Genomic DNA, 22,365 nt, shown 5'->3' with positions numbered 1-22,365 from the left:
TTAAAACAATTAGCATTTATTATTTTTCATAAGTGTATGGGTTTCCCGAGTGGTTTTTCTGATCTTGGCTGGACTCTCTCATGTGTATATAGCTAAATGGCAGACTGGCTGGTCTAGAAGGGCTCCTCTGGGAAGACCCAAGTCTAATGCATGAGGTGTCTCAATTCCAGCAGCCCCCCGGGCTTGTTCTTATGGTAAAGTCAGGGGCACTGAAAGGGAGAGTGGAGATGTGCCAGGCCTCTTGAGGCCTAGACTGAGAACTAGCACAGCCTCACTTCTGCCACATTCTACTGGCCAAAGAATGTCATAAGGCCAGTCCAGATTCAAGGGCAGGGAAGTGGAGTCCACCTCATGATGGGAAGAGCAGTAAAGTCACACTGGAACACACATGGACACAGGGAGGTCATTAACGCAATCCATCGACTACGTATGTAACGATGACTAAAATGATGCTAAGGAATTAGTGAAAATATTTCATCTGAGCCTCACAATAACCCTGTGAGTAAGTTCTACTATCAGTCTTTGTTCCCCAGATGAGGAAACTGAGGCCTAGAGAGGTTAAAAATTTTGCCTATGATCTACATGATGGAGTCAGGATTCAAACCCGAGACTCCAGTGCCTGAGCACCTAACCAACGTGTGATTTTTTTTCCAGCCTGGGCACTTCAAGAGAGAAAGGATAAAACGTGGCCTCTACCTGCAAGGTACTGACAGTCCTACTGGGCATGCATAACATACATCCACGAAGAATCAGTAACAGTACATGTCACTGAGCTACACTTGATAATTGCCCAGCAGGGAGTGAGGATAAATGTGGCTAAGACAAGAGACAGAAGCTTCCATGAATAGGAGGAGACTGACCTCAGCTTTGAAGGGTATGAACAGTGAACGGCAAAAGGAGAGGGGTTTCTGTTAATGGCATCCCCCTAACTTCTATGTAAAGAGCTTTCTGCCTCTTCCTTGCTTATAGAATAAACTTTCTCTAGAATGGCATGCAGTATTTCTAACATATGGCTTATAAGTTAGCATTTTTATTCAGCTGTGAGCAAAAGAAAATCTGACTAACAGTGATTTTACTCAAATAAGGATTTTTTAAAATTTATTTATTTATTTATTTTTGGCTGTGTTGGGTCTTCCTTGTTGCACACAGGCTTTCTCTAGTTGCTGTGAGCGGGGGCTACTCTTCGTTGTGGTGCGCAGTCTTCTCATTGCAGTGGCTTCTCTTGCTGCGGAGCACGGGCTCTAGGTGCGTGGGCTTCAGTAGTTGTGGTGTGCAGGCTTCAGTAGTTGTGGCTCACGGGCTTAGCTGCTCTGTGGCATGTGGGATCTTCCTGGCCCAGGGCTCAAACCTGTGTCCCCTGCATTGGCAGGCGGATTCTTAACCACTGTGCCACCAGGGAAGTCCCGGGACTTTTTTTTTTTTTTTTTTATTAATACACAAGGCATGTGGGGGAAAACAGTAGCTAGATGATGTCATTGAGAAAGCAGGATATTTCTGTCTTTCTCCTCTGCCATCCTGCAAACATATCCTCATTCTTGGAGGGTCTCATGGTGCCAGGATGGCTGCTGTACCCACAAATAATGATGTGTGCTCCTAAGTAGGAAGAAGTGGGGAGAGGAAGCCCAAGATGAGTATGCCAGCACAGCCTGTCTACTTTTTAAATGCTTTCCCACGACTTCCACCAGCTTACACTCTCTTTACTCTCTTTGGCCACTAGTTGGTCATGCATAATTGCAAGGGAAGCTGGTATTTCAGTTTTCTAGCTCCATAATATGGGAAGACAAGACAGAAGGGGGCTCTGACTGGCTTTTCTGTGCCACACTCACACTGTTGACCTCAACCATGGTTCCCCAATGCTTTCCCCAGCCACCCCCATGAACCAGCAAACACAAGTCATCATTCCAAGAGCACTTCAATCAATTGCTCTCATGGCTCCCTTTTCTTGTGACGTCCTTGTCCCTTCATGGACTGTGGAAATTCTTCCCCAGTAGAAGACATGAACGCTGCCTTCTGTCAGGCTGACTCCATCCTTTCTTTGCTGCTGCTATTCTGGCACTCAGCACTTTCTGTCTTGGATTACTCCTCTACTAGAAGGCAAACTCTTCAGGTCAGGGACCATGACTGAATGTTTTTCTTCTCCCTACAGCACCTCACGCAGCTCCTGGCACACACAGACATCATGAAGGGTGTCTCCTTGACTCAGTGCACATGAGGATGAGAGAAAGAAGTCCTGCCCAGATAATTTCGGGCTTGTCAGGAGCAGATGATAGGTGCAATGGTGGTGCCATCAATACTACCAGGAGACTGCTGACCTCTGTCTCAGACTTGTTGAGTGTGAGCTGATCATTGAACCCACAAATAGAAATTAAAAACAGGTATCTGGTTTCAGGAGAAAGGTCAGGATTTGAGTTGTAGGTTTAAACTCATGGGCAAAAAGGAAGATTCAAAGTGGAAAGGGCTGAGGATTTCATCCACAGTTAGAGAAGACCAAGGGCAAAAAGGGAGGAGTGAACTCCAAAGAACAAGCAAATGTCAAAAGCAGTGCTGGGCAATGACAAAGATATGATATCACAGAGATTTTGCCAGATAGGAAGTATTAGCTATATGTTCACCCAAGTGGTCAGTGTGTCCTTGTGAAGAGCAATGGAGGCCAGACTTGAGTAAGTATTTGCTGTCCAAACTCTAAATTTCTGGCTAGCTATGAATGAAGGCAATAGATATGTACCTGCTATGAAGCAGTGAATAAACACATAAATTAGTCTCATTCCCGTATGTGGCAAATGACAGAACCCCGACTGAAACAGGCTAGAAACTAGTTTAAGTAGAAGAGAACTTATTGGTGCATGAAAGAGCAGGGATTGCTTTTGCTTCAGGCATGGCTGGATTCAGAGCCCAAGTAACGTCCTTAGGACCCTGTCTCTCTCTACCTCTCTCTCATCTCTCTTCATTCTTATTTTCTTTGAATGCTGAACTCATTCTCTCTAACTGTAGATGGTTTTCCTCATGCACCCAGGAAAGGTGACAGAAAATAACTCCCATCTACATCATCTTTACAGCTTGTGATCCCAAGACTGAGAGAGAGCTCTGCTCTCTGTCTAAGCTCCTGAATATCAAATCTCAAGGAAGAATTTGATTGGCCTTTCTAGGTTTCCTGCCTTTCCCCAAACCAAGGGAATAAAGAAAGCACTCTGATTGGCTGGGCTTAGGTCATGTTTCAGCTACATGCAAAAGAGTCAATCTGGATTACTCTCTCACACCATGCACAAAAATAAATTCAAAATCAACTAAAGACATAAATGTTAAGACCTGAAACCATAAAACTTCTAGAAGAAAACATAGGTAGTACTCTCTTTGACATAGGTTTTGTTGATTTTTTTTTTTTTTTTTGGATATGTCTGTCTCTTCAAGCAAGGGACACAAAAGCAAAAATAAATGGGATCACATCAAATTAAAAAGCTTTTGAATAGCAAAGGAAACTATCAGCAAATTAAAAAGGCCATCTACTGAATGAGAGAAGATATTTGCAAACAATATATCTGATAAGGGGTTAATGTCCAAAATATACAAAGAACTCATACAACTCAACATCAGAAAAACAAAAAACCTGATTGAAAAATGGGCAGAGGATCTGAATAGACATTTTTCCAAAGAAGACATACAGGTGGCCAACAGGTACATGAAAGGATGCTCAACATCATTAATCATCAGGGAAATGCAGATCAAAACCACAATGAGCTATCACCTCACACCTGTCAGAATGGCTATTACCAAAAAGACAACAAATTACAAGTGTTGGCAAGGATGCAGAGAAAAGGGAATACGTGTACATTTCCACCAACTTTGTACATGGTTGGTGGGATTGAAAATTGGTGCAGCCACAATGGAAAACAGTATGTAGATTCCTCAAAAAATTAAAATTAGGGCTTCCCTGGTGGTGCAGTGGTTGAGAATCCACCTGCCAATGCAGGGGACACGGGTTCGAGCCCTGGTCCGGGAAGATTCCACATGCCGTGGAGCAACTAAGCCCATGCACCACAGCTACTGAGCCTGCGCTCTAGAGCCCGCGAGCCACAACTACTGAGCCCGCGTGCTGCAACTACTGAAGCCCGCGCGCCTAGAGCCCGTGCTCTGCAACAAGAGAAGCCACTGCAATGAGAAGCCCATGCACCACAACGAAGAGTAGCCCCCCGATTGCCACAACTAGAGAAAGCCCACATGCAGCAACGAAGACCCAACGCAGCCAAAAATAAAATAAAATAATAAATAAATTTATTAAAAAGAAAAAATTAAAATTAGAACTACCATATGATCCAGCAATTCCAGTCCTGGGTATTTATCCAAAGAAAATGAAAACACTAATTTGAAAAGTTATATGCATACTTATGTTCATTGCAGCATTATTTACAATAGGCAAGATATGGAATCAACCTAAGGGTCCATCAATAGATGAATGGATAAAGAAGATGTGACATATGTATGTATACATACACACACAGAATAGAATACTACTCAGCCATAAAAAAGAATGAAATCTTGCCATTTGCAACAACATGGATGGACCCAGAGGGTATTATGCTAAATGAAATAAGTCAGACAGAGAAAGACAAATACTGTATGTGGAATCTAAAAAACAAACAAATGAACAAACATAACAAAATAGAAACAGAGTTATAGATACTGAGAACAAACGGTTGCCAGGAGGGAGGGGGTTGGGGGGAGGATTGAAATAGCAGGGGAAATTAAGAGGTACAAACTTCCAGTTACAAAATAAATGATTCATGGGTATGAAATGTACAGTGTGGGGAAAACAGTCAATAACTATGTAATATCTTTGTATAGTGATATATTATAACTAGACTTATCATGGTGATCATTTTGAAAGGTATAGAAATATCAAAACACTATGCTGTGTAATAGCAACTAGCATAGTGTTGTAGGTCAATTATACTTCAACAACAAACAAACAAAGAAACTCACAGAAAAAGAGATGAGACTTGTGGTTACCAGAGGTGGGATGGGGGAAGGGGGAATTGGATGAAGGCAGTCAAAAGTTTACAAACTTCCAGTTAAAAGATAAGTATGTGCTAGGGATGTAATGTACATGATAAATGTAATTGACACTGCTGTATGTTGTATATGAAAGCTGTTAAGAGAGTCAATCCTAAGAGTTCTCAGTACAAAAAAATGTTTTTTCTATTTCTTCAGTTTTGTATTTATGTGAGATGATGGAATTCACTAAACTTATGGTGATAATCATTTCATGATGTATGTAAGTGAAATCATTATGCTGTACACCTTAAACTTATACAGTGCTGTATTTCCAATTATAAAGGAAAAAAAGTAGCTCTGCTGGAAGAAGAAGAGGAGAAGGGATTCTAGACAGGGGAAAACAAGTCTTCTTTTATAAGGCCTGTTGCAAACAGGCTTTCACAAATTGGGCCCTGCTTAATGAATCCTGGTGGATTCAGACACACAGAGCTTATCGATAATTCAACCGTGAAGAGCAGCTTGACTCACTGCCCCTGCTGCCCACTTGCCTGTTTAGCTAGTAAGCAGCCTCTTTACTTCCCTCTGGGCATTCAGACAAACCCCAGGAAGATGAACGAAATGGAGCCATGGGCCGGTCAGTCTCAAGGCTCATTATTTCTGGTGACTGGATTCAGCCCATTTGGGATTCTATTTGATTCCTCTTCATGCCTTGCTGAGTTGCATCTTAGATTAGCACCCTGCGTGCTACTTCCTCTGGGCCTGGAAAAACCCTGGTGTAACCTTCTTACCACGTTCCCATGACTGGGTCTCCACTCTTTCGTTGAATAGCCACCTGTACTAGAGCTGTCTGCAACCAAATACCGCTCTCTACTCACTTGTCAAGCCTTCTTCCTATTGCCTACTGGTTGGACCAACCCTGTGCTATCTCTGGAGGCTGGTTCAGACTCTGAGTTCCACACCCACTGGCCAATCCCCAGTTATGACAGCTACTAACATCTCTAAAAAAACTTTCTCAGTCCCTAAACATACAGGGCCACATGGAAAAGCATTCTTGGAAGCACCCAAACCATGTTTATTGCATTATAAACATTTGATCTTCCCTGTGGAACCATGCAGAAGTGGGAATAATGCTCAGCTTCCCTACTGGTTTATCACCAGGGCCTTTGCAGAGTTTATACTGCTGGCTATGAAGGTATTGGATCCCTCTTAAAACAGATCCTGCCCTTTCTGCCTGAGCCCCTTTTTCCATAGAGTTCAGACCTTGTCATGGGATACCATCTGATTCCCTCCATCTCTTAATGTCTCTTTCTAGGCTCTTCCATAGTGATGCATACAAATAGACTCTCTCAGGTCTGCCCTACTAGTTTGCCAAACATGCCTGAACATGAACTCCAGCAAAAGAAAAGGCCTGGGTTCAGGCTGAAATCTCTGCTACAAGAAGAGGCATGTTACTGGAAACTGTTTCCCAATCTGGTCTACACTACCAAAACATTCATGGTGTGTGTACTGGATACCTGTCACACACCACTTCACATCCTCTCAGCCCCATCTCCTACTACAGCCCACCGCTGCAGCATCGAGTTCCATGGAGTCTTTGTCCAGCTTCCCATGGGTGTAAATCTGATAGTGTCTCACATGTGCCTCCATCACACACCTCTTGCTTCCCATCCCAGGGCTTCTCTTATGCCAGGTGCAATACACCAAGGGGAATACTGGCACTACCACATTGCAACCCAGAAGTAAGAGGGTCAATAATGCCATGGGCCCACCATTGACCAATAGATGACAGAAACTAATGAATACATAGTTCCTTTTTTTTGTCTTCCAGGCAGGCATTTTTGAGACACAATTCATAAGGCTCCTCAGAAGGTTCCAGTGAGATAGAACAGAGTTGTCTGCAGTAGTGGTCAAACCAACAACTCATCCTTGTATTGGGTTTCCCTCTTTCCCTGTCGCATCCCTTTTTTCCTACTCCGCCTCTTTGGGATCACTGTTTTGTTTTTTTTTTTGTTTTTTTTTTTCTTTTGGCTGTGTTGGGTCTTCGTTGCTGTGTGCGGGCTTTCTCTAGTTGCGGAGAGCGGGGTCTATTCTTTGTTGCAGTGCGCGGGCTTCTCATTGTCGTGGCTTCTCTTGTTGCACAGCATGGGCTCTAGGCGCGCAGGCTTCAGTAGCTGTGGCACGTGGGCTCAGTAGCCGTGGCTTGCGGCCTCTGGAGCTCAGGCTCAGTAGTTGTGGCACACGGGCTTAGTTGCTCCATGGCATGTGGGATCTTCCCGGACTAGGGCTCGAACCTGCGTCCCCTGCATTAGCAGGTGGATTCTTAACCACTGCGCTACCAGGGAAGTCCTAACTCCCTTGTTTTTAATAAAGGACTTTGAATCCAAACCAATGAAAGACAAGTACATCACTGGGATTAAATCAAGACCACAATGTAACCCCTCATGCCCTTATTCAATTAACTGTGTCTCAGCCAGAAGTAGATACCCATGGGAGCTCTAAGCATCTAAAGGGCAAAAATTACATTCTTGCAACACAGTTCAAATACCAACGAAATCACGCCCGAGCGTGGAGACTACTCGCTAGACGCTGGAGCGACGATAGCGCCGTAGCGGAAGAGTCTGGGAGGGTAACAGCCAGGGCGGGAGCTGAGGAGTGGAGGAAGTCCATTCAGGGCCAGGTCTTGCAGGTCACCGATCTACACAGTCAGAACCCCCAAAGGGCCTCCAAAGACCCACAGTGTGCTGCCAGCTTTGGGCAGCGACGTGCCAGCAGGGGTAGCCTGAGACACGGTACCCACCGTGGTGAGAGAACCACAGGCGTGGGTGCGCAGCTAAGAGGTGCTGGTCCCTTCCTCTCTCCCTCCTCCCTGCCCAATGCACTGGAGGAGCCCGAGCCTAGGAAAGGGTGGAGGAGAGAAGCTGGGAACCAGAATAAGATTCCAACTATATGGACCTAGCTTTTTAAGCTGTAAATTTCTACAGTCTGCTCTAGATTTTGTTGAAGGATAGAAAAAGGAATTAGATACAACATCGTTGAAAGTACTGATTGGGAAAAAAAAAGAATCCATTACACATTTGTGCCCTAATATGTTGACATCCTTCAGTTAACCACTTACTAGTATATCAGTGATGATAGATGATAAATACAGAGAGAGAGAGAGAGAGAGAGAGAGAGAGAGAGATACATACATACATACATACCTACAATAGACCAAGAGTCAAATAATTTTTTAGTAGGATAAAAATAGCTACATTCACAGGTGGATTTCTGCTATGCCTTACACTGAACCAGGTGTGTTACCTGTTAATCCATTTCATCCTAACAACAATAGCACATTATCCCCATTTCTCAGATAAGGAAACTGAGACTTTAAGAGGTTTGAGTAACTACCCTGAGATCATACAGTTTGTTAGAGGCTAGTAACCTACTCTTATTGCTTATCCTAAAACTGAATCATTAACTCAACCTAGTCCTACTTTCTACCATCTCATTTTATAAATATTTAAAGTTAGTCCCAGAGAAATTTAAAAACTTGACCAAAGTTGTTATTATTCACTAGCAGAGAAAAGATTTCTAACATAAAAAGGGATTCTAATTTTTGGTCTTTTAATTTTTTTACTACAGGGCTTCTAATAAGGCTATTAAAAGAAAGGGAAAAATTGCAAATATGCCCATTGTGCACTTTTGTTTTAAACAGCAATTGTCATTATCTTAAGAGGTCACAGAACGAGGTGGATGGCTGGCTCTGGCTGTGCTCTTGTTAGGGGAAGAGAATAGAGGGGCCTTGTAAAATTCTAACCTACCTGTGAAGTTCAAAGGCATTATTATCCTTTCTGCTATCAGCACTATACAACTGGGTGCATTCCCAGCACCTAGCACTGTGCCGGGCACATAGCAGGCACTCAATGAATGCTTGCTGAATGGGTATTCAATATAAATATAATCAGTATACTGTGGACAAAATAGAAATCAATGTGCTCTGAACCAAAAAAATAAATTCTTTCCCCCTTAACATTGTGTAGATAATACTAATAAACAGGTTTGCTTTTAAATTTTCCCCAGCTCACATCAGTGCAACTTTTATTTGCATCTGTAGTATGGATGTATACAGATAGGCTCATCTGTCAATTCTTCTGAGCTAACACTCATGACATCGTGACCTGTCACCAAACACGAAGGCCAGATCTTCTAGGTCAGTCTTACTCCATTTGTGTATTACTTGTTCCTTTGTGTGAGAGAGAGATATACACACACACACACACATATATATATATATATATATATATAAAATTATATACATCAATGTATATCTTACAAAATATATATAGAACTCAGATTTCAGGAGTTGATCATTTACCCCCAATGATGGATGAGGGACAAGACTCTGCTCACCTCTGAAAGGCGGGTGCAGAAACTTATAACATGACATGGGAGTTTTCTTTCCCTCCCTTCTGTTAAATTCTAACTCACCTCCCCTCACCCACATGGCAAGTCTAGCTGTCTGCCCCAGGCAGCCTCTGCCAGCCAGGCCAGGCCTGATCTTGTTCCCTGAATGCCTGAAGTAGGGAGGCCTAAAAGGAAATATTGCTCTCACTCCAAAGTTGCTTTGTCTTCATGGGGAAAATTTTTTTTCAGAGAAAGGTTAACGCAGCCAATCTGAGAAATCTTAGTTGATTATTTACTATTACTTAACCTTCGAAAGATTCCACTGCAAAAGGAAGGGCAGGTATTTATACAGTTCACAGCCCAGGAACGTCTTTTCCTCTGCATACCCAGCCGAGCTAAGCTATTTAGCTTGGTCTTATACATAAAGAGGCCAATCCTATGACCCTCTGCATTTCCCTGCATGCCTCACAGTGAACATTCAAAGAAGTTGACTTGCTAACAAGGCTGGAGGAGTTAGGTTTTACATCATTCCTGAATTACTGATGGAGCTTTGCAAATCAGCTTTACCTGTGCACGTGACTATCCTCAGCTGATCTTTACCACATAGAAGAAAGGCTGTCAATGTAAGGGCCAATGAAGACTTAAACTATATAATTTTTTTTTTTTCTCAAAGCAGAAGGTCAAAACTCAAAAGTGATTTTACTGTTTTGAAATAATGGTTCTGGAGTTTCAGAGTATCATTTTATGGGACTTGAGTTTTCAGACGACCAAATCTTTGTGCAGAGATAAGAACTGTTCTGCTTTAGAAATACTATTATTAATCACCTGAAGCAAGTACTCAAAATACCTAAATGCTATTTGCAAAATAGGCAATAATGCCATGTAGAAACTCATGCTGAGGGCTGTCATTTTAAAGGGTATAAGGAGCACCATCCATCCCTCTTGGGCTCCTAAAAAAATACAGTAAGTGAAAGTGGAGTGGTTTATCAGAGATGACACATGGTAAACAGACTTAACACCAAAATTAACAGTGCACTTGTTTTTATGACTATATCAGTTAGGAATAGCAATTGGATGCAAATAACAGAGGTACTATTAGTGGCTAAAGCAAGTCAGTGGTTTATTCTTACACATCAAGTTGGAAGGTGTTCAATCATTAGGGACCCAAGACTTCCCTCTCTGTCTTCTGCCATCCTTAACCATATGATCCAAGATGGTTGCTGAAGTCCCAGATATCCCATCCATATCCCAAGAAAGGGGAAAGAAGAGAAAGGGGGAAAAGGGCAAAAGGAGTGTTCGAGCTTGTTTCCCAGAAGCCTCATCCATAGAGTTGCCAATTTGGTAAATGAAAATACTAATATATTACATGAGACATACTCATTAAAAATTATACATTGTTTATCTGAAATTCAAATTTAACTGGGAAACTAATATCTTATCTGGCAATGCTGCCCTCCCAACAACAACTCTTTAGGTCTCATTAGCCACCCCTACTGTAAGGGAGGCTGGGAAATGCAGTCTTCAGCCAGGCACAGAGCTGTTTTACTAAGGAAGAAATGAGAATATTGGCTAAAGAGCCGACAGTCGTTGCAGGAGTCAGAGTGAGCCTGGGAAAAGGACAAGGCCTCATCCAGGCTCCACACCCTCCGTGCAGCATTTCTTAACTACATCAGCCCCTCATGGTCACTCTGGCCTCTGAACACCTATGGCTCTTTTTGCCTCGGTTCTAGATACAAAGTAAAGATACCGATTTTTTTTTTTTTTTAAAGAAATGTTTCTTTTTTCTTTTTAATTTTTTATTTATTTATGGCTGTGCTGGGTCTTCGTTTACTGTGCGAGGGCTTTCTCCAGTTGCGGCAAGCGGGGGCCGCTCTTCATCACGGTGCGCGGGCCTCTCACTATCGCGGCCCCTCCTGTTGCGGAGCACAGACTCCAGACGCACAGGCTCAGTAATTGTGGCTCACGGGCCCAGCCGCCCCGCGGCATGTGGGATCTTCCCAGACCAGGGCTCGAACCCGTGTTCCCTGCATTAGCAGGCAGATTCTCAACCACTGCGCCACCAGGGAAGCCCCAAGATACCGATTTTAACACACAAGAATTGATATATTCAGGATGCTACTATCTTCTTCAAAGGGGTTAGACCCTAACAGTGCTGCCGCCCTTCAGAATAGTTTTGGAGTTTTGATCCTATGATGCAGAAGTCTTTCCTTACGAGGGATACTGGAAACTGCAGTTGCAGGAAAGACCAGGGAGGCCTTGGAAATTTGTTGTCTCTGAGTAGAAACATTCAACAAATTTCATTGTACATCAGTCTTACACTATGCCTTCCTAGAGCTTCCTTCCATCATTATAAGAACACAAGATTATCTTCTGGAATGTCAACAGCTCCAGCCAGTAGGGACAGAACTGGACAAAGCAGCCTGTTTAGGAAACTGGCCTTGGAAAGCTCAGAGGCCTCTCACCACTCAATCATCTGTGGTCTGATCAATCCATTAGAGCATGGTTTATACTGTGTTGCTTCCTTAAAATAAAGATAGGGAACAACGGGGGAAAACAGGGAATTAAAATTCTCCTCAGGTTTCCCTTGAAAAATTCTCATTTTGGGGTCCATTTTGCCTGATAATGACTTCCTACGGTTCCTACCCATTATAAACTAGGCTTCCATCCCTTTTCCCTGGCTCTTACCTGGATGAACTTGGGAGTTTTATAAGGGTCAGTCTTTATCTATAAAAAAACACATTCAGCCTATCTGCAGGTGCCTTCCCTGGGATAACTCTATAGTCAGCAAGCTTTCAAAAGTAGGGATAAAATTATTTTTCTAAGACTGAACCATTTCTATGGTTCAACACCTTTCCTGGATGGTTGCTGGGCAAACATCTCCATGCAGGTGCCGATGACAGTAAACACATTACACGTATTCAGCCTGGGGTTTAACCACATTCAATTCTGAGTTTGTCATATGCTCTCTCGCTATTTATAATGCTTTGGGTCAGCTACGTGATACTTAATAAAATTTGCCTTCAGGCTGTCCTGCAGGGAAAATGACCTATCTGGGGGGAATGCTGTACCAACTTTGTAACCTCCGACGATTGCCCGATTGTCCTCTAAAAAGATTGCAGGACTGGAGCAAACGAAAGTCCACACCGATTCCTGGCACTGAAGGGCACCAAGTGCTTTAGTGTAAATAGAATGATATCCCCTGCTTTCAGGGGGCCTTTCCAGCCAACCGCTCCCGCATTGGAGCAACTGTAGACAGCATTGAGCAATTTGGAAATTCAGCCTCTGCTCAAGGTCAGAACAGGCAGTTCTAAAACCACCAATGATGATTTTACCAACCTTTCAGTTATTTCGGAAGCAAGAAGAGAACACAACAGAGGCAAGAATGGATCTATGGGATGGAAATAATGAGCCATTTATAACCCAAAATGAGACTGCCAGGAAAAACAAACACACAAAAAAGTACATTTTATCAGAAGCCTGCGCTGCCCAAGGCTAGTGGGGTACAAGGTACTGCGTGTTCAGCTTCCTGGGCCAAGAGCTACAGTAAGTACCACACACACACACACACACACACACCCCCCACCGACTCCCGCCCGGGCTGCTCCTCTCCTGTCAGCTGGATCAAGCAGCCTTAACCACCTGGTGAAGAGCTTTAGTGTTTTCTAAGTGTGTGCTGGGTGGATGTTTCACATTTTTGATAAAGATGTGGAGTCATGTTGCAACACTTAACAAGTGCTTCTGCGTAAGCGTTGTGCAATTCCGAGAGGCCCAGGGCTCCATGCACCAGCGGGGCTCCACGAACCCACAGCTTATGTAATGCATGAGCGCGCCCTCAGGCTTCTCCTCGCATCCTTCGGAGGAATTTTCAGGCTCCGAACTTGGCTCTGGTTTGCGGCAGTTCTTTGTCCCAAAGGCGCGTGAAACGGCTTAGGTGTTGGCACCTGCCGGTGAGGCGGAGACGAGCAGGGGCTGATCCCTCTTTGGCGGCAGCACAGAGAAGGCTGGCTCTGGTCCCTAGATGGCCTCGGTCTACCCTGAAGCACCCTGCCGTGAGGGGGAATGAGGACTTTTTATCTAAGGAAGTCTAGGCCAGAAGATTGAACTGGGGCTGCTTTGATAGGGCAAGGCATCCTAGACACGCCAGGAGCACTGTTAAATGGTCAGCACACAGCCCCTTTGTCTGATGACAGATTCATCATGTGCTCTCCTCGAGCCCACCTGGAGCAGAGCTATAAAGCAGGTGTGGTGCGGGTTTGATGCCCTCTCACCTCCAATCACTGTACCCGTGCCTGCCTCCCGGCTTGGCTTTTGTTTCCATCCAGGCTTCCACTCACTCCACAAAGCTTTTGAGCCCCTGCTCTGTGCCAGGTGCTGTGCAGAGCTCTGGGCACCAGGCAGGGCTTTCACAGCACCCGGTGGCCCCCTGCGGTGCACGTGAGTCCTTCAGGGACCTCCTCTCCCGGGTCGCTCTCAGCCCCACAGTGTCCCCAAACTATCCCTCTCTCCATTCACCTCCCAGTGACTCTCTCCCTCTCCTCCCTTTTGGGGTGGGGCTATTTCTTTATAGTTCTTATCGTAGTGATCTAACAAATTATTCTTATACAAGTGTTGCTTTTGGTAATCACTGTTTCCTCCTGGGAGTTTCTGCACTTTAAAAAGTGATGGTTAGAAGAAACAATATGTTCCATGAGGTGAACCAGGGGCTAACTACGGAATTTGAAACAGGGAGTAATATATTGTCTGAGCAGACTCTTTCCCATTTCACCAGGGAGAGAGGTTGCTTCTTCCACCTCTTCACTTATTGGTGAACTCTGTGTGTGGTGGTTAAAAGAATAAATTCTGGAGCTGAACGATGTACGTTCAGATCCCAGCTTTGCAAGTTATAATCTTAGGAAAGGTATTTGATCTTTGTTCCTTAATTTCCCCCTATGAAAAGAGGGATGGTAGAAATAGCTAAGTATATCTCACAGGGTGGTTTGGGGATGACCATAAATTAGTAAGTATGATATTTTTATAATACTGGCATGCACAGTTGAGTACTCTAGAAATATGTCAATTTTGATTTTTCATGGGACCAGTTCTATCCTTTCTACATTGCAGATTCTCATGTGAGTTGTTGCACCAAAAGAGGACATGTAATTCAGTGCTGTAGTTTCGTCATCTGCAAAATAGGAAGCAGTGATTGAATGAGGATGTGGGAGCAGAGGACCAGTCAGGTGACCAGATTCTGGTCTGTGTTCTTTACTGACTTTCTGACCTTGGAGAACTCATTAACCTCTCTGCAGCCCAGAAATTGGACTTGATCTGCATTTTCCAAACTCAGGTTATTCAGATAACACTTGTAGAATCATTACCATATCCCCGAATCACATCCTGGCTCTTACTTGATATTTTCCTTCAGATAATCTTCAAATCAACTCACTTTCATATGTAGCCTCACAGTAAGAGGGAATATCTGTATAGTCAAGGGTTGGATATGGTAATTATAGATTTTTCTAACACATGTTTAAATAAATACCTAATGAAATTTTAAAATATTTTTATAATATCTAAATCAGCTTGCAGGCCACCTGTGAGGTGCACACACCATTTTAGCAAACTCTGGATTAAATGTTCACTATGGATCCAGCAGCTCTAAAATCCTCTCGGGTACTGTTATATAATTTTCATGTGGTTATTTAACTTTGTATGTGTTTCTTTATATCATTTGCCTAATTGAGGGCACAGACTATGGCTTATACCTCTTTAGGCACCCAGCACCTAGAAGAGTGCTTGGTAAATATTTAATTTTAAGTTATAAGTACATGTATACATACCTACAAATATATCTGTGACCTACTAACCCCAGGCCAATATTGAAAACACTCATTTCTTATTCTCCATATCAGTATTACTGTGTTCCTCGGGTCTTGTTCACTAAATGCAGTGAAGCACGTGGAGTTTCAGGCTGTGAGTGAGCACTCAGGAAATGTCAGCTTCCCCGATCGCCTTCCCTCTTCCTGTGCTCTTTGTTACTGTAGCTGTTTGTCCATGTGAAAATGAACCCACTTCCTCAGGAGGTTATAGCCCTGGTTATTGTTGGGTTAGAATAATTGTTGTCCTCAATGCCAGCCCTAAAAGCATTCGTTCCCAGGTCTAGAAGTGTCTGACCTATGGAAGAAATTGTGTTTCTAAATGTTATTATTGAAGAGGTCTCAAGAAATTGGTGATTTACTGAAATCTCATCAGTAGAAATTTAATGTGCACCCGCAGTATCACGGCACGGTCCTGGGTTCATAGCATGAGCAGTTTCTCAATTTCTCAACATTTGTTAAACATTTCTGTGTCAGTAACTTTGGGAGATACAAATCTGAATGAGACTATTAGACTGTGAAGAGACTAGTAGACTGTGAAGAGACTAGTAGACTGTGAGTGACTTGAAAGCAAGGAATATGTCTTATTCATCTTTACATCCCCCAGGGCTTAGCGAAGGATCCACATGTGGCAGCAATGCATTAAATATTTGTTCCATAAATGAACACATGAATGAATGAAGACACCAGTCTAGCACTTAAAGAGCTCACACTCTGAGAAGAGAGACGGCATAGACAAATGAAGCATTAATTAACAGTAAACCTAACATTACAAGAGATAACACAGGCTATTAAAGGTTAAATGAAGGGTATACTGTCATATACCCTCTCCCAAAACACAATGTGTTGATTCAGCAGAAAAGAATGTGTGTTAGCTGCCACTCTTCTGTACTTATCATCACCCCCACCCTACCCACCCTGCCCACCCCGCCCACCCCACCCATGAGCCCGACTTCAGAGGGAGGTTGCTAGGTTGCTGTCGTGTGACTGGTTTCTAAAGGCCACCAAGTTTATCAGCTCCTGGGAACGAGCAGGGTATTATTTAATGTAGATAAATCAACGGGTGTTTATTCTCTCAATCATTCTTTAGTCATCCACAGGCAAAGAAAGAAATGGCAATGATGACTCTTTAATAGCTATGGAATTAGAATGTACGAGAAGCTAGAAGGCTTTAATTAATGATTTTGCAGGTCAGGGTGACCCTTCAACATGAAAGGACCTTTGCCATGACTTACTGGGGAGAGGTACAGGGTTTTCTACACAGCTCTCTAGGATTCCAAACTGTCAGCATAAAAATAGCACCCCCAATCAATGTTTTTATTATTCATTAGTTACTGAAATCCTCTTCCCAAATACACACTTAACTGAAAGATGTCTTCTTCTGTAGGGTTTTAAACCATTTAGTCCATGAATCAAACCATATATTTCAGCCTGTTTCACTGGGCACTGATATCACCACCAGCAAAACCCTAATTAATTGGGAAGAATGACATTTCCTTTAGAATTCTTTTTTAAAAATGATTTGCAGGGCTTCCCTGGTGGCGCAGCGGTTGAGAGTCTGCCTGCCGGTGCAGGGGACACGGGTTCGAGCCCTGGTCTGGGGGGATCCCACATGCCGCGGAGCAGCTGGGCCCGTGAGCCACGGCTGCTGAGCCTGCACGTCTGGAGGCTGTGCTCTGCAATAAGAGAGGCCGCGACAGTGAGAGGCCCACGCACCACGATGAAGAGTGGACCCCGCTTGCCGCAACTGGAGGAAGCCCTTGCACAGAGGCGGGGACCCAACACAGCCAAAAATAAATAGATAAATTAATTAATTTAAAAAAAATGATTTGCGTACCAGGCCAATAAAAATTTCAAACAGTGCAAAACATTAGGAGTGGAAAGTAAATTTCTATCAACCTCTGGAACCTAGTCTCACAGTCTTTTCCATAGAGGCATCCACTATTATATTTCTTGGGTATCCTTCCAGAAATTTTCTATGTATATACAAGCATATGTGCCCCTCCCTTTCTTACACATACTCCTCTGTTCCTTAGTGAAACTTAACAAGATATTGTGGAGTTTATTGTAAATCCTTACACTTAGATTTATCTCTTTCATTTCAACAGCTGCACTATATTCCATTGTATGGATGTCCCAAAATTTACCCAGCCAATAGACAAATAGACAAATGGGTGGTTTCCAATCCTTTGTTCCCACAAACATATTTTTGCACATATCTGAATCGAGCGATGGATCAACGCCTTAAAATGGAATCGCAGTCAAAAGATATGTGAATTTTAATTCTGATAGACATTATCAAACAGTGACACTCAAGTTTTGATGAGAATTGCTAAAAGTAAAGTATTTGTTCATGCCAGAAACAAGGCAAAGGCTGTATTTTATTTTAAACTTTTTAATACCTCAGGCAAGCAGCTCATTTTTTTTTATGAAACTCATTTGCCAATGTCTTGCCCACCTAAACACACACACACACAGACGTTATTATGAATCCATTCAAAATGTACTTTGAGAACAACTCACTAAAGGAGGAACTTGCCAGAACTTTCTTACCACCACAGTGCGTGAGTGTTGCAATGGGGTTAGCTCACGAATACCACACATTCTCCACTGTGTCCTTGCTGTGTTTACTACCCTTTGTGGCCTTGGTCATTTAGCAACACTGCTTTATTTTTCTTCTGTAACCAAAGGTCAATTTACAACCCTGCTCCCTCCCTTCCTCCTCCGAATCACCAGGCACATCATTTCTTCTCACCAGCGTTCCCTCACAAAAGTAACCATTCTTAAAATGTCAGGTCAGGCAGGTTACGGATGCATCCATGAAAGGGGCCCTGTCACAGTGGAACTTTGATTTATTTAATTTTCTATTACCTGTGGAAGTGAGTTCATGAATGACAATCTCATACTCTGTTCAGCTGCCACTTTCCTTGCTGGCTTCCTGTATTAAAAAAAATAAATAAAATAAAATAGGTGAAGAGACCCAGAACCTTCTCTCCAGTTTCTCTAGTATTTACCCAGCACACACTCTGCGCTACAATCTCCAGGTGGGGCTCCTTTCTTATTTGCTCTTGTAACATGAGAAACATGTGGAGGTTTTGTGTTTGTTTTGTCACCAGCTGTAACCATTTTCTTTTCTCTGCCTCTGACTACAAAGCCATAACCTTCCGGTAACCACTGAAAAACTACATCTGACCAGGTTGAACGGAATGAAGTCATTTTGGTTCCGTTGGTGACAACCAATTAAATAAATGTTCTGCTTACATTTAGATGGGTTGTAAATTTAAGAAAACGGCTCATGCCCTATTTCAAATATTTTGGGGTCCATGGAACCATGAAGTCATTGCTGTAGTATGAGTAACCAAGGAGCTTCATTTTTACATTTACCTCAGGGTCATTCTCAAAGAGCCAGAGACTGTGGATGAAAAAAAAAATTTGATTCAGACTCTGCAAGGAGGCAATGTCAATATACCCACGTTGTGAGCTGTTTAAGCTTCTTATAGCCCTGCTTGCTCAGGAAGCAATGGAAATGCTTCCATTTAAAAGATCTTCTATTTAAAATGAAAGTAAGAAACCACTGCACTATGCTGACACCTTGTTGGTAAACTTCAAACTCACGTGAGTCCTGCCCGTGAAGGAGTTTGGGAGTTGGCGCTGCTGCCCTTGATCCTGCCATACAGGGTCAGCAGAAGCAGGACCCCGGGCACTTAGGAAAGGGGATGAGGCTGGACAACAGGTAGGAGCCACCAAACTATGCCAGATCAGGCTATAGAAACCTTGAAAGGAACACTCCAAATGCAATCAACTGTCCTAATCCTTCTGCACAACGGAGAGGTTTCCAAATCAAGACCATTCCCCACTTTTAGGCACTTACACCAAAGACACAAATATCTCTTTGGCAATGGGCTTCTTTATTTTCTATGTCCTTTTATTCAACAAGCATGTATTAGTCACGTTTTATGTGCTAGGCTTTCACCTAGGTGCTGTACAAAGACTAAAAAGTCATCAACTCTGCCCCATAGCGTGCGCTCATTAAACAATGTTGAAAGAATGAATCAATGAATGCATGAATGAAGGAATAAAGCTTACAATCAAGTAAGGGGAGAAAACACAGATAAGCATGTGGTAGATATAGAATACAGTGGTGTGAGTGGTCAGTGCTACCCAGGGTAGTAGAGAAAGGCCTCAGGCTTGAGGTGACATTAAATAGGTAGTAGCCAGATAAATGGGGGAGGAAGAGGTCTTTAATGTAGGAAGTGAAAGAACATAGCATGAGCTAAGATCTAAAGCAGAGATGAGCAAACTAGAGCCCATGGACCAAATCTGACCTACCACCTGTTTTTGTAAATAAAGTTTTATTTGGACACAGCCATGCCCACCCATGTACATTTTGTCCATGGCTGCTTTCACGTTACAACAGCACCACCAATTAGTTGCAACAGAGACCACAAGACACACAAAATCTAATGTTTACTAAATATTCAAGAGCCTGTAGGACAGTCCCAATTGCTGGACCTTGGTGGTCCTAAAAGAGGCTTGGTGAGAGATGAGACAGAAAGGGGAGCAGGGACCAAATCCTGAAGGTTCTTTTATGCTGTATTAAGACATTTGGTACCAGTGGGGAGAGGGGAGGGGGGAGGGGCAAGATAGCGGTAGGGGATTAAGAGGTACAAACTACTATGTATAAAATAAATAAGCCACAAGGAAGTGTTGCACAGGGAATATAGCCAATATTTTATAATAACTATAAATGGAGTATAAGCTATAAAAAGTTTGAATCACTATGTTGTACACCTGAAACTAACATAATATTATAAATCAACTATACCTCAATTTAAAAAGAAAGAAAAGAAATTTGGTCTTGACTCTTTAATAAATGGGTAAAAAAAGCAGTTTTGCATTTAGAAATGTTTCTCAGGCATCAAGATAGGTAAGAGAGATGTAAAATTACAGAAGACCAGCTCTCCGAACCTTACATCTCCGCCATATTCCTTGATTCAACAAACATCAGAGAGCTTAATGTTTGCCATTATACATCTTGTCGTATGCTTGGGAAAGAGAACGTGGCACACAGAGACAATCGATGTCTATCAAATACAGGAATTAAGAAAGGGTTGAAGACTATTTTAATAGCATCATTATTAAAAGTTTTCCTGAATAGGCTGCCTCTGTTATGAAACCACTAGCTGAGACTCCCGCTGGTCTCCAGTTTCCACACTAGTAGACATTGAGATCCAGGCATGAGGAGGTTAATAGTGAAACACAAACCAGAGAGAAATTCCTTCCCTTCGTCTCCAGTGCCAACATCATCAAATACCAGCCACTGGCTGAACCCGTGTTTATTCATGCTCAGTGGCCTAATGAGAGGGGATGGGACAAGAAGCAGCTCTGCTAATAACTGTCATAAAAATAATAATATCACTTGGCTCCATGTGGCATTTTTCATTGGAAAATCTTGAATCATTTTTTTCTCTTGGGTAACAATTGTTTCCATTCTATTTCCACTAAAGGAAAAACCAAAGCATAGAGAGAGGTTGTGACTTGCCCAAGGTCACTGAGCTAAGTAGAAAGGCAGTTTTTAAAGGCTGAGAAGGATTCGGGGATATGTGAAATCCAGTTTCCTTCCTAGCCTAGAATGGTTCTGGTTCATGACTCAGGAAGGAACACAGCATGATCCAAGCTCAGTGTCTCTTCTTTTTTTTTTAACACCTTTATTGGAGTATAATTGCTTTACAATGGTGTGTTAGTTTCTGCTTTATAACAAAGTGAATCAGCTATACGTATACATATATCCCCATATCTCTTCCCTCTTGCGTCTCCCGCCCTCCCACCCTCAGTATCCCACCCCTCTAGGTGGTCACAAAGCACCGAGCTGATCTCCCTGTGCTATGCAGCTGCTTCCCACTAGCTATCGGTTTTACATTTGGTAGTGTATATATGTCCATGCCACTCTCTCACTTTGTCCCAGCTTACCATTCCCCCTCCCCATGTCCTCAAGTCCATTCTCTAGTAGGTCTGTGTCTCTCAGTTGTCTCTTAAAAACGAGTCATGTTAGAGGAGACACAGGCACAAGCGTCTGTGTCAGGTGAATATTTCAATGTCACACATTGTCCTGCCCATCAGATTCCAACACCTATCCCTAAACTCCATCACTGACAAAGAAGGGCCTCTCAGAAGATCCAGCCTATGGAAGTGGGATCTGACTTGGGGGTGTTTGACCTTTCTGACAATTCCCCTAGCTGCTTCCCCCTATGAAGTCCAGGCCTCTCCATTCCTTTATTCATCAGAAGCCTCTGCCTAGGGAACCCACAGGTCTGTGATGATCCTTGTATATGCCATTTGTCCCAGTGTAATTAGCAATAAATCCCCCTTTTACTCTAAAAAATGCCCTAGGTTGGACCATAAATTAACTGTATGATCACTATAGCTCTGACAAATCAGGAGGCTTCTACATTTAATCCAGAAGTCTTCCTCTAATCATGATTATTCTATCTCAGCTGCTTTTGTTTCCTAGACCCAAGCTTGCAGTCAGTTCAGGGATCTCCTCTGATGGGTAATCTAATTTCTACACAAATGAGTTTGGTACCCAGCCCATAGAACAATTAATTACTAATTGTTAGAAATCACTTCCTCACCTTGTGCCACAATCTGCCTTTTCATATCTTTCATGTGTTGATCTTCACACTATTCTCAAGAAGCTGACAAATCAGTCCCTCTTCTGTTCCATAACAGAGCCCCCTAAAGTCCTCTGTTCTCCAGCACAGATACCCACAAGCATCAGGAACAAATTCTAGCAGAACTTTTAGAAATGTGGCTTCAGAATGAGACATACCTGGACTTGGGTCTGGGCTCTGTCACTTTTTAGCTAGGAGTAACAGAGTTACTTCTCTAATTTCATTTTTCTTATCTATAAATTTTGAACAAGTATTAACTAGATAAGCCAGGCACTGTTGGTTACCTAGCCAATACCCATTCCTCCTTTCTTCCTTCCCAACCAAGGTGCTCACTTATATAATCCTGGGTGTCAGACTCCCTTGCAGCTAGGTGTGGGCATGCAATATAGTTCTGGACAGTGAGGTGCAACTGAAGGTGTCAGCTGGGGTTTCTGAGAAAGCTTGTTAGAGGGGGCAATTCAGCTTAC

This window comes from Balaenoptera physalus (assembly GCF_965194825.1).
Source record: "Balaenoptera physalus genome assembly, chromosome: 13".
In the NCBI taxonomy this organism is placed as follows: domain Eukaryota; kingdom Metazoa; phylum Chordata; class Mammalia; order Artiodactyla; family Balaenopteridae; genus Balaenoptera; species Balaenoptera physalus.
Note: the sequence above shows the minus strand (reverse complement) of the source record.